We start from the raw sequence: 19,034 nt of genomic DNA on the forward strand, positions 1-19,034 counted from the left end.
GAAAGGAAGTAGGAGGCATGTCCATTGGTCTCTAGAAGTGGTGGAGTGATAGCCATTGGTTAGGAGGTGTAGTGAGTGGTGTGGAGTTTGAATATGGTCTCAATTTGGTCTAGGTTCATGTTGAGGGTGATTTTGGAACAAATTGTGATGTAGTGGTTAAAATGATATAAATTTAACTTGTGTAAGTATAATTTGATTTATGCTAGATATTAGTTTTTATGAAAGTATGTAAATATATACACATATTTCGTGTATATGTATGTACATATTTGTAATTGACATGTTAATTTCATTGATGTATATTGTTGTGCTTTGAGTTGTTGAATAAATTTTGGATATATAGATTTTGTTTGTTTAAGTTACATTCTCATAAGATTGTCATAATTTAATCACATTAAGATTGTCTTAAATGATTAGTTATTGTTTATGGCAAATCTAAGATAGCTAGTCATCTATGGTATTTCTAAGGCATTTTACTGGTCAGGGATCGACACCTAGATAAATTTAAGTAAGTAATCCTAATTGGAAATTGAGGGTTGTTACATCAACCGTTTTTAATGCAAGAGCAATGATCATTTTTTCTTTATGGCGCAACTTGTGTGACACGTCAGCAAAAAGGTATCTTTGTACAGTAAAATCACGTGTCCACTCACCAATCAAGTATCTTTTAAATAATAAAAGATTCTGAGTGACTTCAGATGTTGACTCAATAAATTCTGAGGATGATCAGGATGTTCAATCTGAACCATCTCATTTTAATAAATTCTGAAGTCCCTCAAATTCTGAACCTTTTCAGAAGCAAAAATTCCCCCTCAAAGAAAAGTTTCCTTTTCTTGCAAAAATATTTTTTGTCAATTCCCCCTGAAATGCTACACAGGATTTAGCATTCCTAACTCACTGATGAGATGCTTAAAAGTTTTGACATCCAAAGGTTTTGTAAAAACATCAGCTAGTTGTTTATCAGTGGGGATGAAATGAATTTCAATATCACCTTTTATAATATGATCACGAATGAAATGATACCTGAGGTCGATATGCTTGGTTTTGGAGTGCATGACAGGATTGTGAGAAATTGCGATGGCACTTGTGTTATCACAAAAGATTGGAGTTCTTGTATATTTAACACCATAATCAGTTAGTTTGTTTTTCATCCATAAAATCTGAGCACAACAACTTGCTGCAGAAATGTATTCAGACTCAGTTGTGGATAATGAAACTGCAGTCTGCTTCTTGCTTGTCCAACTAACTAATTTGCCACCAAGGAAATGACAACTACATGTGGTACTTTTCCTATCTATCTTACAACCTGCGTGATCAGAATCTGAATAGCCCATGAGATCAAGACTTGAGCCTTTGGGATACCAAAGAACTAGTCTGGGGACACCTTTAAGGTATCTGAAAATACTTTTCACAGCATTCTGATGTGCTTTCCTAGGATCAGATTGAAATCTTGTATAAAGGCATGTTGCAAACATTATGTCTGGTCTACTTGCAGTTAAGTACATAAGTGATCCCACCATACCACGATATTTTGTGGGATCAACAGGTTTTCAATTGGGATCTGAGTCTAAAGTTAATGATGCAGAAATTGGAGTATCTTTGGATGAAACAAATTCAAATTGATATTTCTTTAATAAATCTCTGACATATTTTTCTTGATTTATAAAAATACCATCTTTGGTTTGTTTAACTTGAAGACCCAAGAAATATGTCAATTCACCCATCATACTCATTTCATACTTAGAGGACATAATTTTAGAAAACTTGTCATACAATTTTTCATTTGTAGAACCAAACACAATATCATCAACATAAACTTGTACAAGTAAGATATCACCTTTATCATGCAAGATAAATAAGGTGTTATCTATTGCACCCCGTTTAAAACCATTATCTAAAAGATGTCGAGTTAGAGTATCATACCAAGCTCTAGGTGCTTGTCTCAGACCATATAAAGCTTTATTCAGCCTATACACCCAGTGAGGTTTTTCTTTACTTTCAAATCCTAGTGATTGATAAACATATACGACTTCTTCCAACTCTCCATTCAAAAATGCACTTTTAACATCCATCTGATAGACTTTGAACTCATGATGAGCTGCAAATGCTAAGAATATTCTGATAGCTTCTAGTCTAGAAACTGGTGCAAAAGTCTCATCAAAATCAACTCCTTGTTCTTATGCATAACCCTTGGCGACTAGCCTTGCCTTGTTTCTGATTGCATGGCCATCTTCATCTACCTTGTTTCGAAAGACCCATCTTGTCCCAATTGGTTTTTTCTTCAGATTACTGGGACATGGAACAAGTTCCCATACATTGTTCCTTTAAAATTAGTTAAGCTCTTCTTGCATGGCTTCAACCCAACTTGGATCTTTCATAGCCTCGTCAATCTTCTTCGGTTCTATCAGTGATAAGAAGCTGACATTTAAGCATTGATCACTTGTGGCTCTTCTGGTTTGAACCCCTTTACTTGGATCTCCAATCACTTGTAAGGTGCCCTATTGTTGCGTGGATCGTAATAAGACGCGATTCGTTATTTCAAGAGTGCGGAATCCTCATGAGATAACTAAATTGCTATTGCCTTTTGTTAATTAATAAGTAATTAATCAACCCAAGGAGATGCACAAGGCTTGTGGTTCGTGTAGGAGAACACACGAAGGAACAATTAACCTTAGCTCTGAAATTCGTGAATAACTAACAAGAATTTGAAAATCATTAACCTAATTTCGTAGATTAGGTCTTGTATTTATACTAGTTAAGTATTGGATCGTGTGGGCTTAGGCCTTAATTACGTATTAGGCCCGAATTAACAATAAGTCAATCTGCCTCGTGCTGACGTCAGCATGAGGCTGATCCTTCATGCTGATGATGTCAGCACGAGGGACATGCCTTTGACTCTTTGTTTGACTTCGTTTGGCTCGTACATAACATCCAATCATCGTTTAAGTGTTCTACGACACTTATAAACCTTGATTCTATGTTCTTGTACCTGCAAAACAATATATAACACACAAACACAATACAAAACACAAACAGATATAATATTGAAGTTCAAACGTAATCATTAAATATCAACACAAGTTCTTATTTAAATGATTACACACAAGTTCCTAAAAACATAAACAATAATCAAATCTATGTTGCGATTGTCACAACGAATCTGCATCTACATCACTTGATCACTTGGATGTGATCGAGTCCACTTAGAGTAATGACCAAGATGAACAATGATATTAGTGCAAAAACTCCTCTGGCTTACTTCAGGAGACGTTTCAGAATAGACTGCTTCAGTTTCATCATCTTGTAAATCACGATTTGCATCATGAAATTCTTCATTCTGAGGTACTTCAGTGGAGACTGATATCTGAGGAGTAGCATCACGCACATCCGATCCAATAGTCATTTCAGTAGGTAGTTTGAAAGTGACTGAAGGATAAAATAGAATGTTTCTTTGCTGAATATTTTATGGTTCTGAACTGAGATGATCAAAAACACGTTCAGGTGACTGATCAGATTGATCATTGTGATCAGAATTACCAAAACTGATAGGACTTTCTGAGGGTGGTCTAGAAATTGGTTTATTAAAGATTGCAGAATTTGATTCATCAAAGGTAACATGAATTGACTCATCAACCTTTTCAAGTCTGTTGTTATAGACTCTAAAGGCTTTGCGAATTGTTGAATATCCTAAGTAACCTTCATCAGCCTTGGCATCAAACTTGCCCAACCTGCTGGAATCATTCAGAATGTATACTGGACATCCATATACATGGAAATATCCAATATTAGGCTTTCTATTTCTGAGTACTTCATAGGCAGTCTTCTTATGTCTCTTGACTTAAAGTGATCTGTTTTGAGTGTAGCAAGCAGCGGCAACAGCTTCAGCCCAAAAACATTTTGCAAGACCTAATTCATTCAACATACTTCTGGCAGCTTCTATCAGCGTACGATTCTTTCTTTCTACAACACCATTATGTTCTGGTGTGTGGGCTGAGGAGAAGTTCTGAGATATGCCAGTGTCAATGCAAAAGGTTTCCAGAGTGGAATTTCTGAATTCAGTGCCATTGTCACTTCTGAGCTGACGTACTTTTCGCTTATGCTTGAGTTCAATTTGTTTGATGAGGGCAATAATTTCAGCAGCAGCTTCACTTTTGGTTCTGAGGAAGATTACCCAACAATATCTTGAATATTCATCTACTACCACAAGGGTGTATTTCTTCCCAGCTCTTGTCTGCACGTTCACAGGAACAAAGAGATCCATATGAAGCATGTGAAGTGGTTCAGTGATACTGAAATTTTGCTTGGTCTTGAAAGATGCTATCTTCTTCTTTCCCATTTCACAACCTGGACATGGCTTGTCTTTGTTGAAAGACATTGGAGGTATCCCATCAACAAGTTGTTTTCTTGACAACTTATTTATATTTTTGAATTCAAATGGGATAATCTCTTGTGCCACAACCAATTTGTGTCCTCATCAGCCTTTGTATAGAAACATTGTTCACTAGGTGAACTTTCCATATCAATGACATAAATGTTGCCTTTCCTTGGTGCAACCAATACTACCTTCCAATCTCTGTTGAATATGGTGCCTTGACATACATCAAATAAAACCTTGAAGCCATCATCATAAAGTTGGCTGACACTAATCAGGTTTTATTTCAAACCATTCACATATGCAACTTTTGTAAATTTGACTTGTCCATTGTTCAAGACACCATATCCCTCAGTTTGTCCATTACCATCATTACCAAATGTTATTGAGGTCCCCTCTTGCACCCTATATTCCTCCAGCGGGATTTTGTTACCAGTCATGGTTCTGCCAGCAGCACTGTCCAGATACCATATATATTTCTTTCGGTCTCCCTGCACATATACAAAGATTAGTTCTTCTTAGGAACCCAATTTTTGATGGGTCCATTGGGCTCTCCCTGAGAAGCCTTAGATTTCTTTGGTATATAAGGAACAGAAGGATCAAAGGGGATGTCAGTCATGATCTCAGATGAGATAAAAACAGTTGGTTTGATGGGTTCCTCAACCTTTTTCTTCTCAAATTTTTCTTTTACTTGTTTGATTTTCTTTGAAAAAGGTTTTGGGTTTTGTTTAGGATTCATGGGAGTGCCTTCAACATTTTTTAAGCGTGCATTGCAACTCTGCACTTGTCTAGCCAACATTTGAAATTGACTTTCAATCCTCAACAAAAAAGATTCTTCATTAGACACATGAGCCCAACCAGAATCTGAGGTAGAGGGCTCATCAGGGGAGACATTTTTCTTGTTTTTTTGGTTTTTAGAAACCTTGGATGAAGACTGAGGAGAAGGCTTCTTGGTTTAGCTTTCTTGTCTGAAGCACCGGTCTGACGTGCTTCAAATTTTCCCTCAGGTTGTTCCTGGACTTTCTTAGTTACTTCTTTTGTTTTTCTAAGATCTTTAAAAATAATCTCTGGTCTCATTTCTTTAGGAAATGCATCTAATTCAGTTATAACAGATGCAAGATGAAGATCACCAGTGCCATATGCAATTCTTTGATTTTCAAAAGTTTTCTTTATGGCAGCTTCAGGAAAGGGTGATTTCATCCAGGATTTGATTATTTTTTGTTCTTTTTCCAGAATAATCCTTAATTCTTCCTTCTCCAATTCAAGTTTGGAAACCAGAGATTGGTAACTTTTTAAAGCCAGTTGAACATCTTTTAGTTCTTTCAGCCTTGCCTGACTGACGTTCAGTTCAGAAGTATTAATTTCAAACATTTTTAGACTTTCTGAATGCACAGTTTCAACATAAGAAATATCTGTAACACCCCGACTACGACGGAAACACGAGGTGCCACAGAACGACATGGTATGAAAGATTTAATGGAAAACATCTTAATTAAAGTCTTAAAATCAACCCAAAATAACCGGTTACATAGTTCAAATTCAAATGTTTAAAACCATTACATAAATCCAAATCCGAATTAAAAAGATACTTGTTTGCATCACAAGCCTTCAAACATCAAACAAATACAACATCCAAAGGCGGTCCATAAGCAACCTACTGCTCTAAACCTGAAAAGCATGAAGAAAAAGTGTCAACTACGAGAGTTGAGTGAGTTCATAGGTTTTTAACTAATACAACAAGCATATATACACATCATCACGAAATAAATTAGGAATCACCAATTTCCATGAATATTTCCAATTCCTCCTTTGATAATCGTTTGTTCAACTCAATTTTTAACCCATGTAAATAAATCCTTGTCATATGACCACAAGGGTCTAATTTCATTTTCTTAGATGAGTAAATGATTGAGCCACTACTACTACCATTTTATTCAAGTCCGATTACAATCCAATAATTCAATTCATAGCACAAGCTGTCAATCAAGTGCCGTAATAATAATGACAATAATGATATTGGGTCGTGCCATGGAGACGCCCGATTATCTTTAGGTAGTTAGAACACCCGGGGGCCAGATTAGAAGTGGAGGTTGTCACGAGGGCAACCAACCTTCCAACGGTACGCTTTGGGTGGGAGGACGAAACCTAGTTGCACAACTAACTAACTACAGGCCTCCACTTTCGGAGTAAATAGTAGTGTACCGAACGCCGCGGTTTGACAGAACTCAAGCTCATCTCATAAATCCTTTATTATCATGAACATACGAAACAATTTTATTTCATACTCATATATCAAGAATCATTTCATATAACAAACTCTCTTTCAAGAAACATTGCGTATATAGAAAGCAGTTTCATTTATCAAGCTTTTCACCCCGAAAGTAAAACACATAAAAGAGTTTGAAAGGGGGCTATGACTCACTTGATTTGAGAGTAATGGGGGCTGATCAAATACGAGATGTGCGCCTAGTGGTGTCGTCCCTCAAGCAAGCCTAAACCATGGTATTCAAATATACACAACGTAAGTGGGTGTTACATGAACTAGTGAACTAGATCATGAGATTTATGCTAGTAGGCTTGCCTATCTTTGGTTGTTACTTAATTATGGAATCAAGGTGCATTATGATGTTCAAGATGTTTGGTTGAATTGGAATTGATGGTAAGAGTAGTTTTTGCGTTAAGCGTTTTTGCGCGTTTGTTGGAATTTCGGTAATTCGGCTTTGATTCGCGAAATTTCTTTTGCACACTTTGCTTGGTACTATTATTTGATATTGGTACTGTAGTATTTTGGATTTTAAAATATATTTTCTGATTTATATTAATTTCTTTGATTTATTATTATTTAATTAATTATTTATTCCATTTATTCCTTAATTAATTAAATAATTCCTTATAATGATTCTTAGGTTCTTAAATTACCTTTAAAAATTTTATGGATATTTATATTTGGATTATCTACTGGTTATTATGTTCTTAAACTTGTAATACTATATTTTATTTATCTATTTAGGCTTTATTATTAATTATTTAATAATAGTGATTAATTAGTGATGTCAACTTAGTTATCTATGCTTAAATTATGTAAAACTTGTTCCTCTCCTTGAAATTATTTTTCTCCAGTAGGTTTAGGTTACTTTAACATTAGTTATGTGATTTTGTCCAAGTTCATGATATATATAATTTATTATTGATTTATTTATTCCTTAAAATCCCTTTTAAATTCACTAAATTATAAAAACAGTTAGAAATCATCACAAGAGCTTTTGTCCAAAAATCCAGGCCTTTTTAGGCAACTTTTATCAATAAAAATTTGTAACCATTCAACCTCTCTTGTGTCCTTATAATTTGAGGACTTTTAAACATAAAATCGTTTACCGAAATAGTGATTTTTGCCTCATTTCTCAACCAAATTAAATGCTTCAAAAGGGATTTTTGTTCTTATTTCATTTTGTCCAGAATGTCCATCATATTTTGATGACCTAAGTCATGATTGTGGCGGTGGTGTGCTATGTGCAATTTTGTGCTTTCGGTTGGTGTTTATTTGACCCGAAAAGACGATTTTTGAGCTTATTCTTGCCATGCATCAAATGACTTGAGTTTTATACTTTTAATATGTCATATTTCCAGTATTTTCATCACATTTTCATGGTCATAAAGTTATGGTGCATGTGTGTGCTCAAAATGCATTTTAACAAGCTTTCGGTTTTCGATTTCAAGCATATTTTAACTTGTTTTGACCCAAGCTTTATATAATTGATATTTTGTGAATTTTTCCAGAATATTTTGCATGACTTTTAACATATTTTTCAGTTGACACAAGTCTAGCTTCACCTCATAATCCAAACAACAATCCAACTTTCTTAAATCTAGCATGCATGTAACAATCTCACCATTTTATCAACAAATCTTTATCTAACAAAAATCCACCGACATAAAAAAAATTTTTTTTTTTTTTTTTGATATTTTCCAGAAATATGTACATAAAAATTATGAAGAATATGCTCATCTTTTCATACCAAAAAGTTATTTTACAACAACAACACATAGTCACCTTTTTGATGCTAACTTTCATAGATCCAATACTTAAACAATAAAATCTTTATTTTTATAAAAATTTCCAGAAATATAAACTTTATAATATGTATAAATATAACCATCTTTCAAAGGAAAAATCATATCAAAGACTATTAGACATTTATCCACACTTTTGGGTCTTAAACTAGTCGAATCATTGGAGTTTTCTTCATAGATTCAACATGCATGAGCATGAGAAGAAGACCCATATCAACTTTGCCCTCATTAAGTGTACATTTGAAAGAATACTCGAAGATTCAACAAGAAAACATAAGAAAATATAACCTTTTGATGAAACCTTTCTCATATGAACATAAACAAGTGTAAATAAGTAAAGAGATGAAGTTTATACCCTTGAAGAATCACGTTTTTGTTGAAGAAATAGGGCAGAAAATTCGTAACCTATGAAGCACCAAATATCCCTTGTTCAAGCCTTAGATTAACCCTTAAACCTTGCTTATGATAACCCCTTTCTTCCACTAATCTAAACCCTTATTATTCTTATAGTTTAAGTTGATTTTTGTTTGCCTTTTTCTTGATTATTATGGCTGAAAATATGGAGAAGAAAAGGGGAAGGAAGAGTTTCTTGGAGGAGGAGAGGATTAGTGTGTGAAAGGTGGGAGAAATGAGAGTTTCAAGGATGGTTAATGATGAAAGGAAATTTGAAATGAACTTGTGTGTGTGGGTGTGTAAGGGGGCCGGCCTCTAGGGCAATGAAGGGGCTCTTTACACATTTTTTTTTTATAAAAAAGTTTGTATATATGTAGTATAAGTTTATGTTAAGTGTGGATTTAATTTGTGAGTGTTTGGTTAGTTAAATATAGATATTTGGTTGTTTTAGTTAGGAATATGTATATGTATGTATATGTCATGTATATTTATGTGCATGGATATATTTTTGTATTATTAGTTGGTTACATAGGTCATTGGTTGTAAATTTGTATTCATTTTTAAGCTTATATGCTTACTTATTAAGTTTCCGACGCTTTTACGCACACAATCCTTCCAAGTATATTTTTAGTTGAAGATTTTATTTATTATGATCATATTTACCAAATTTAGTTTTATTTTTGATTTGTTGGGCATTCCATAGGAAATTTTGATTGGTATTTCAATTTGTAAGGCTTAGGTTATAATTATCGTATTGATTAGTTACCTCTTAAAATTTTTGTTCCGAGGTATTTTTCATTAAGTATACCTCGTTGCATATCTTCAGTTTTGGATTACTAATTTGGGGCATTACCTACTAGCTTCAAGTATAACTATGGCTTGCGGGAACATAGACAACCTAGCTAGCACATATAAAGTATTAAAAGTACGGTTGTTACAATATCGGCCTCAATAAGAACTAAAAGGTCCAATTTTTGTTCTTCATCTTTTTCAAAACCAAAAGTACTAACCTTCTTCATGATGATATCCACCCATCAACCGGATTCCACATCAGATTTGACAACATGACCTTGATCTTCACGAGCCATGAAACACATGTCCCTTACTTATTCTTCATCATTAGAAGACAGATCGGAATCCTCCCATTTTTCTGAGTCTGCAACCATGCAGCTATTCTTGTTGGATTCATCTTGTGCCATGAGTGCAATGTGAGCTTTTAGCTTCTTGTACTTAGCCTTATACCCATCATCAGTTTTCTGAAAGATAGAATGGTTAGGGGCAGTTTGTGATGAGGAGGGTTGATTTGATGTGCATTCCTTCATAAAATGTCCTTTCTTTCCACATTTAAAACATTCTAAATTGGACTTATCAATGGAATTGTTTGAAGAGAATTGTTTGCCATTTCTTTTAGATTTAAATTTAAAACAGTTGAAGGTTTTGGCAATCATTGCAACAAGATCATCATCATCATCCTCATCACACTCATGTGATGCATAATCAGAAATACCAGTTTTCATTAATTCAGCTACCATCTTCTTCACTGAGTCAGAATGATCACTCTCAGAAGATAGTAGGGCAGAGTCTTGTGGTTCAGAATAATGAACCAAGGCAGAACTGGTAGAGACATGATCTTTGGCATCTTGCTCAGTCACAACTCTCTCGGCTTTATTTTCCTCGGTATATCTAAAAGAACCATATAAAGAGGCAAAAGTGTGGCTGTGAAGGGTTTTACCTTATCTTAAAACCATGATCAAGTTTTCCCATTTAGAAGGCAGTATGTCACAAAAATTTTCCAACAAAATTTCCTTATCTTTTTCAACCCCAAGAGCTTTCAGTTGATTAGCCAAATTTGTAAATCTTATGTAAGTTTGAGTTAAAGTTTCATTTGGTAATGCAAAGAAAGCTTCATATTTTTTGTTCAAAGCAAATTTTCTTGTGACAACAGTTTCCTTTGTACCCTCAAACTGAGTCATTAAATCTTCCCACATCAACTTAGAATTATCAAGTAAAACAAGAGTGGGTTTCAAGCTTTCTGGGACAGCAAAAAGAATCATATTTTGCAATTTAGAATCGAGATCAGCCAATCTATGGTCTTCTTTTGACCAGTGATCCTTTTCCTTGGGTGATAATCTAGGGGTCCCATCGGCATTAAAAACTACAGTCGAGGCATTCATGGGTACATAAGGTCCTTCTAAGAAAATAAAGGTCAAGTGTCTTTCAACCTCAGCAATGTATTTAAGCATGCAAGCCTTCCATGTGAAGGTATCACTATCCCCATTGAATTTAGGAACATGATTGTTTAGAAAATGTACATGGACGCTAGGTTGAGGTGGTGGTGGTGGTAGTGGATTTGTGTTGATATTAACATTAGTGTTACCATTTGGGTTTGTTTGTTCGGTGCCAGACATCTTGTAGGATCAAACAAGTATATCAACTTAATGAATTAAAAACCTGAGTGGCTCTGATACCAAATGTGAGTTCCCCTACACAAGATGTTAGTCGAATACTAGATATCACAATTATATAACAATAATAACAAGTATATCAAGTAACCTGACTAGCAAGTAATTCTAACCTATTTTGGGTAAATGGGAAAAACCCCGTTAACTTTGTATATAACAATACCCAAAACTTTACAAAACAAGTGGTGTAACAGAGTATCACACTAGCTCGTACATAGGACATGCCCTATGTACGCGGAACATTAAAAGCAAAACTAGCTAAACAAAACATACATCTATCTCAAAATAGCGAAAAACACCCAAGTAACTATGAAATGTAATCAAAAACTAATCTCCATCTTGGAATAGCGATTCACCATGTAAGTCCCACTCTCCAAGCAATCGAGTCACTTGAGCTGTTCTTTTAAACTTCAGTTTCATAAGTCTTAATCGAATTGTAGCTCTTCTTGCATTGCTTTTACCTAGCTTGGGTCTTCCAAAGCCTCGTCAATCTTCTCTGGTTCAATTAGAGATAAGAAGGTGACGTTCAAGCATTGTTCACTTGTGGTTCTTCTAGTCTGAACCCCACTATTTGGATCTCCAATTATCTGCTCAATTGGATGCGCTTGTGTCCATTTAGTGTATTGACTAGGTTGGTGTACAACAATATCAGTGCAAGTAACCTGAGGAACCTCCACAGTTGTTGAAACTGGAGGAGGATCAGTCCAGACTTCTTCAACATCATCATCAGAGTCAATGAGATCACGATTTGCATCGTGGAATTCTTCAGTTGAAGGCACATCTTGAACAACTGGAGAACTTAGAGTCTGAACTGGTTCTGATATTGGAGTGGCACGAACATCAGATCCAGTCACTAGTTTTTGTGGTAAATTAAAACTGATAGAGGGATAGAATGAAGTGTCACTAGAGCTTCTTTTTTGTGCAACTGGTTCCAAGTCTTGGTGACTGGAAACATCTTTTGGTGTAGAAATTGATTGATGAACTTGATCAGATACACCAAAATCAACTGGAACAACTGGAGATAAATCAAGGCTTGGTCGTTTATTGATTACTTCATTTGATTCATCGAGTGTAACATGAATTGTCTCATGTACCTTTTGGAGTCTATAATTATAAACTCTATAGGCCTTTCTGATATCTGAATAACCCACAAAGACACCTTCGTCAGCCTTTGCATCGAACTTACCCAACTGACTGGAATCGTTAAGAATATAAACTGGACAACCAAATACATGGAAATAACCAATATTTGGTTTACGATTCCTTAGGACTTCATAGGCAGTCTTCCTATGTCTCTTGACATAAACTGACCGATTATGGGTGTGACAAGCAGTTGCTACAGCTTCAGCACAAAAATTGGTTGGATAACCTGATTCAGATAACATACTTCTTGCAGCTTCAATCAATGTGCGATTATTTCTTTCAGTCATTGCAAAATGATTCGAATTCTTTATTTATAAATTCTGTACCATTATCACTTCGCAGCTGACACACTTTCTTGGTATACTTGAGCTCTATTCTTTTGATGAGAGAGATGATTTCACCAGGTGCATCACTTTTTGATCTAATAAACATCACCCAATAGTATCTGGTGTATTCATTAACCACAACTAAAGTGTATCTCTTACCAGCTTTAGTTTGAACATTCATTGGACCAAAGAGATCCATATGTAACATGTGAAGAGGTTCAGTGATGCTAAAGTTTTGCCTGGTTTTGAAACTGGCTCTTTTCTTCTTGCCCATCTCACACCCTGGACATGGTCTCTCCCTTTTAAAGGAAATTAGAGGTATCCCATCCACCAGTTGCTTTCTTGATAACTTATTAATGTTTTTGAAATTAAGATGGGATAACCTCTTATGCCATAGCCAGTTGGTGTTCTCATCAACTTTTGCATAGAAACAATGCTCTTTTGGAGCTGGTTCCTTGTCCATAATGTACACATTTCCCTTTCTTAGAGCAATCATTACCACTTGCCAATCCGTGTTAAAAATGGTGCCTTGTGCAACATTGAACAAAACTCTGAAGCCATCATCACACAGTTGACTTACACTGATCAGGTTATATTTTAAACCATTTACAAATGCAACTTTAGTGAATTTGACTTATCCATTGTTAAGCACACCATATCCTTCAGTTTTTCCACTACCATCATTACCAAAAGTCACTGTCGGTCCATTTTGGACAGTGAACTCTTCCAGCAGGGGCTTACATCCTGTCATAGTCCGTCCAGCTGCATTGTCCAAATACCAAATATACTTCTTTCGATCGCCCTACACACCCACAAAATTATTAGTTGTTTTTGTGAACCCGTCTTTTCTTGATGGGTTCACTTGACTTCACTTGAGAAGTCACAGTTGATTGTTGAGGGGTGGAACTGGAGGCTGAATCTGGAGCTTGATCAATTACTACAGATCCATGAGTAAAAACAATTGGTACTTGGTATTTGATTCCCTTTCCATTTTCAGTTTTGGTTCTAGATGGAGCCCTTTTTTTGTTTAGACTTAGAAAGGGTTTTGACATTCAGTTTTTCAACTGAAGGAGAAGAGGCTCCTTCCAGATTTTTGATTATGGCAGTACAACTCTGAACCTGCCTAGACAAAAGTTGGAGTTGACTGTCCAGTTTCAGTAAAATGTCATTTTCTCCAGACACCTGACCCTTGGACTTAGATTCAGTTAGATTCTTGGTCTTAGGATTCTTAGGCTCCTTTGACTTTTGAAGTAAAGGGTTTTCACAATCAACCTTTTTAACTGGATCTTTAGCCTGATTGACTCCGGTTTTAACCTCAACAGGGGTGATTTTAACAGATTCAGTTTTGAAATTCTTAGGTTGATCATAAGGTGTTTCAACCTGAAGAGATGAAGGCAATGCATGGAGATCTGGTATGGCATCTACCATTTGAAGATCTCCAGATTTCCATGCATTCTTTTGGGCATCAATTGTTCTTGAAAAGGCATCATAATTTTTCTCATATGCATTAACCCAGAACTTGATAATCTTTTTTTCTCTCAAGATCAGATTTTAAACTTTGATTTTCAAGTTTTAAAGCTTCAATTTTCAAAACCGATTCTTTTAAAGCCAACTGGACACTCTGCAAATAATTCAACTGGGTTTCACATTGTTTAATTCAGTTAAGATTGTTTCCAGATATCTTTCACTATCAGTTCTTACAGTTCCAACAAACAATAAATCACCATTGAGTGATTCAGCAATGTCCAGTTTCAATTCAGGGTCATCCTGCTTATTATAATCACATACCTTTTTCAGAATGATGTCCACCCATCTTCCTGCAATGACATCATCTGTCACCAAATGTTGCTGTTGATCTTCAAGGGCCATAAAACACATATCCCTAATCTCTTCTTCATCATCAGATGAATCATCAGAGAGTTCCCACTTCCCTTCAGTGTTTGCCATCATGCATTTATTCTTTTCTTTTTCTTTTTCAAGGGACAAGAGGGCAATTTGTGCCTTAAGCTTCTTATATTTAGCTTTATATTTGTAACAACCGTACTTTTAATATTATATATGTGCTAGTTAGGTTGTCTACGTTCCCGCAAGCCATAGTTATACTTGAAGCTAGTAGGTAATGCCCCAAATTAGTAATCTAATGCTAATGATATGTATAAGAATTTTCTAATGAAAATACCTCGGAACAAAAATTTTTAGAGGTGATCAATCGATACGATAATAATAACTTAAGACTCGCAAATTTAGATACCAATCAAAATTCCTATGGAAAGCCCAACAAATCAAAAATATAACAACCATCCTAAAATTTATAATTATGAATTCCTATGTACAAAAAATACTTGAATATAGATAAGTGTAAATGTAAATATCTAAAATGAATGCAAGAATACAACTAAAGGGATAAAGTAATAATTTTGGGAATGCAAATGTATGTACACATACACACATACACGACACATGCATATTTGTATATACTAGGACACAACTAACTAACCTATATGTACAACTTAGTACATATGACTCATAGAAGACAAATGCATACACATATATGTACTTACACAACTTTTTTATAAAAAAAAAATGAGAGACTCTTCCTTTTCCCCCCCTCTTGGACCGGCCACACACACACACCCTCACACTTTCTCATTTCAAAAATTTACTTTTCATTTAATCATTCTTGAAACCCCCATTTTTCACACACACTTCACACACAATTTTCTCTCCACTCAAGAAACTCTTCTTTTCTCTTTTCTTCTCAAGATTTTCGGCCAACACCAAATCAAGGAGAAAAACATAACCAAAAATCAATTAAAACATATTAATAATAAGGGTTTTAGGCTAGATTATAAAAGGGATATAGTAAGCAAGGTTTAAGGGTTATATTAAGGTTGAAATAAGGGTTGTTGGAGCATCATTAGGCCACGAAATTTCTGCCATTTCTCATCAACAAAAACGTGTGCAACAAGGGTATATATCTTCATCTCTTTATTAGATTAATCTTATTCTTGTTCATATTAAAAAGGTTTTAACAAAAGATTGTGTTTCCTTCATGTTTTCTTTTGAATATACACTTGATGAGGGCAAAGTTGATAGGATCTTTCTTTCCATGCTCATGCATGTTGAATCCATGAAGAAAGATCCAAGGATTCAACTAGTTTAAGACCCGAAAGTGTGGATATAAGTTTAATAGTCTTTGATGTGATTTTTCCTTTGAAAGATGGCTATATTCATGCATATTATGAAAGTAATATTTCTGGAAATATTTATAAAAATATAGATTTTATTGATAAAGTATTGGATCTATAAAAGCTAGCATCAAAAAGGTGGATATGTGTTGATAGATTGTAAAGTAACTTTTTATATAAAAAGATGAACATGATGTATAAATATTTGTATATATTTCTGGAATATTTCATGAAAAATATATTTTTATGTTGATGGATTTTTGATCGTTAAATCTTTATGTTAAAAAGTATTGATTTAAGTGCATATATGCTAGATTTAAGAAGGTTGGATTATTGTTTGGATTATGAGATGAAGCTAGGCTTGTCATAAGTGAAAAATGTGTTAAAATCAAAGTTAATATTCTGGAAAAATTATGGTAATAACAAAAATATGATTATGGAACCAAACAAGGCAAAATAGGCTTGAAATCGAAAACCGAAAACTTGTTAAAATGCATTTTGAGCACACACATGCACCATAACTATATGACCATGAAAATGTGATGAACATACTGGAAATATGACATATTAAAAGTATAAAACTCAAGTCATTTGATGCATGGCAAAAATAAGCTCAAAAATAGTCTTTTCGGGTCAAATAATCACCAACCGAAAGCACAAAATTGCACATAGCACACCACCACCACAATCACGACTTAGGTCATCAAAATATGATGGACATTCTGGACAAAATGAAATAAGAACAAAAATCCCTTTTGAAGCATTTAAATTGGTTGAGAAATGAGGCAAAAATCACTATTTCGGTAAACGATTTTATATTTAAAAGTCCTCAAAATTATAAGAACACAAGAGAGATTGGATGGTTACAAATTTTTATTGATAAAACTTGCCTAAAAAGGGCCTGGGATTTTAGACAAAAACTCTTGTGATGATTTCTAAGTGTTTTTATAATTTAGTGAATTTAAAAGGGATTTTAAAGAATAAATAAATCAATAATAAATTATATAAATCATGAACTTTGACAAAATCACATAAATAGGATTAAAATAACTTAAACCTACTGGAGAAAAGTAATTTCAAGGAAAGAACCAAGTTTTACATAATCTAAGAATAACTAATTAAGTTAAAAATCACTAATTAATCACTATTATTAAATAAATAAGTAATAAAGCTTAAATAAATAAATAAATAAATAATATTACAAGTTTAAAAGCATAATACTCAGTAGATAATCAAAATAATTATCTATAAATTTTAAAGGTAATTTAAGAACCTAAGAATTATTATAAGGAATTATTTAATTAATTAATGAATAAATGGAAGAAATAATTAATTAAATAATAATAAATCAAGGAAATTAATATAAATCAGAAAATATATTTTAAAATCCAAAATACTACTGTACCAATATCAAATAATAGTACAAAGCAAAGTGTGCAAAAGAAATCTCGCGAATCAAAGCCGAATCACCGAAATTCCAACAAACGCGCAAAAACGCTTAACGCAAAAACTACTCTTACCATCAATTCCAATTTAACCAAACATCTTGAACATCATAATACACTTTGATTCCATAATTAAGTAACAACCAAAGATAGGCAAGCCTACTAGCATAAATCTCATGATCTAGTTCACTAGTTCATGTAACACGCACTTACGTTGTGTATATTTGAATGCCATGGTTTAGGCTTGCTTGGGGAACGACATCACTTGGCACACATCTCGTATTTGATCAGTCCCCATTACTCTCAAATCAAGTGAGTCATAGCCCCCTTTCAAACTCTTTTATGTGTTTTACTTTCGGGGTGAAAAGCATGATAAATGAAACTACTTTCTATATATGCAATGTTTCTTGAAATAGAGTTGTTATATGAAATGATTCTTGATATATGAGTATGAAATAAAATTGTTTCGTATGTTCATGAAAATAAAGGATTTATGTGATGAGCTTGAGTTCTGTCAAACCGCGGCGTTCGGTATACTACTATTTACTCCGAAAGTGGAGGCCTGTAGTTAGTTAGTTGCGCAACTAGGTTTCGTCCGCCCACCCAAAGCGTACCGTTGGAAGGTTGGTTGCCTTCGTGACAACCTCCACTTCTAGTCTGGCCCCCGGGTGTTCTAACTACCTTAAGATAATCGGGCGTCTCCATGGCACGACCCATTATCATCATTGTTATTATTATTACGGCACTTGATTGACAGCTTGTGCTATGAAATGAATTATTGAATTGTAATCGGACTTGAATAAAATGGTAGTAGTAGTGGCTCAAATCTATACTCATCTAAGATAATGGAAGTAGACCCTTGTGGTCATATGACAAGGATTTATTTATATGGGTTAAAATTGAGTTGAACGAACGATTATCAAAGGATGAATTGGAAATGTTCATGGAAGTTGGTGATTCCTCATTTATTTTGTGATGATGTGTATATATGCTTATTGTATTAGTTAAAAACCTATGAACTCACTCAACTCTCGTAGTTGACACTTTTTCTCCATGCTTTTCAGGTTTAGAGCAGTAGGTTTGCTTATGGACCGCTTTTGGACTTGGTGTTTGCATGGTGAACGAAGACTTGTAATGCAAACAAGTTTATCTTTTATTCGGATTTGGACTTATGTTATGATTTTTAACACTTTACTTTGAACTATGTAATCGTTTAATTTGGAATGGTTTTAAGACTTTAATTAAGATGTTTTCCATTTAATCTTTTGTACCATGTCGTTCTGTGGCATCTCGTGTTTCCGCCGTAGTCGGGGTGTTACAATATTTATCATCAGGCACATTATAAGTAGGGATAAGGGGACCAGATTGATTATTCATTTGACTAGACCTGCAATCCTTCATAAGATGACCTTTCTTACCACACTTATAGCAGGTAAGATTGGCCTTGTCCAGAGTGTTGGAGCTAGAAGCATTGTTGGAACCATTAAATCGATTAGATTTGTGCTTAAACCTATTAAAGGTTTTGGCAATCATGGCTACCAGATCGTCATCGTCAGTTTCATCACAACCCACACTGGTCTCAGTGGTTAACCCAGAGTTCAGTAAGTTGCTTATCATCTCCTTCATAGAATGTA

This window comes from Erigeron canadensis, chromosome 9 (genome assembly GCF_010389155.1).
Source record: "Erigeron canadensis isolate Cc75 chromosome 9, C_canadensis_v1, whole genome shotgun sequence".
In the NCBI taxonomy this organism is placed as follows: domain Eukaryota; kingdom Viridiplantae; phylum Streptophyta; class Magnoliopsida; order Asterales; family Asteraceae; genus Erigeron; species Erigeron canadensis.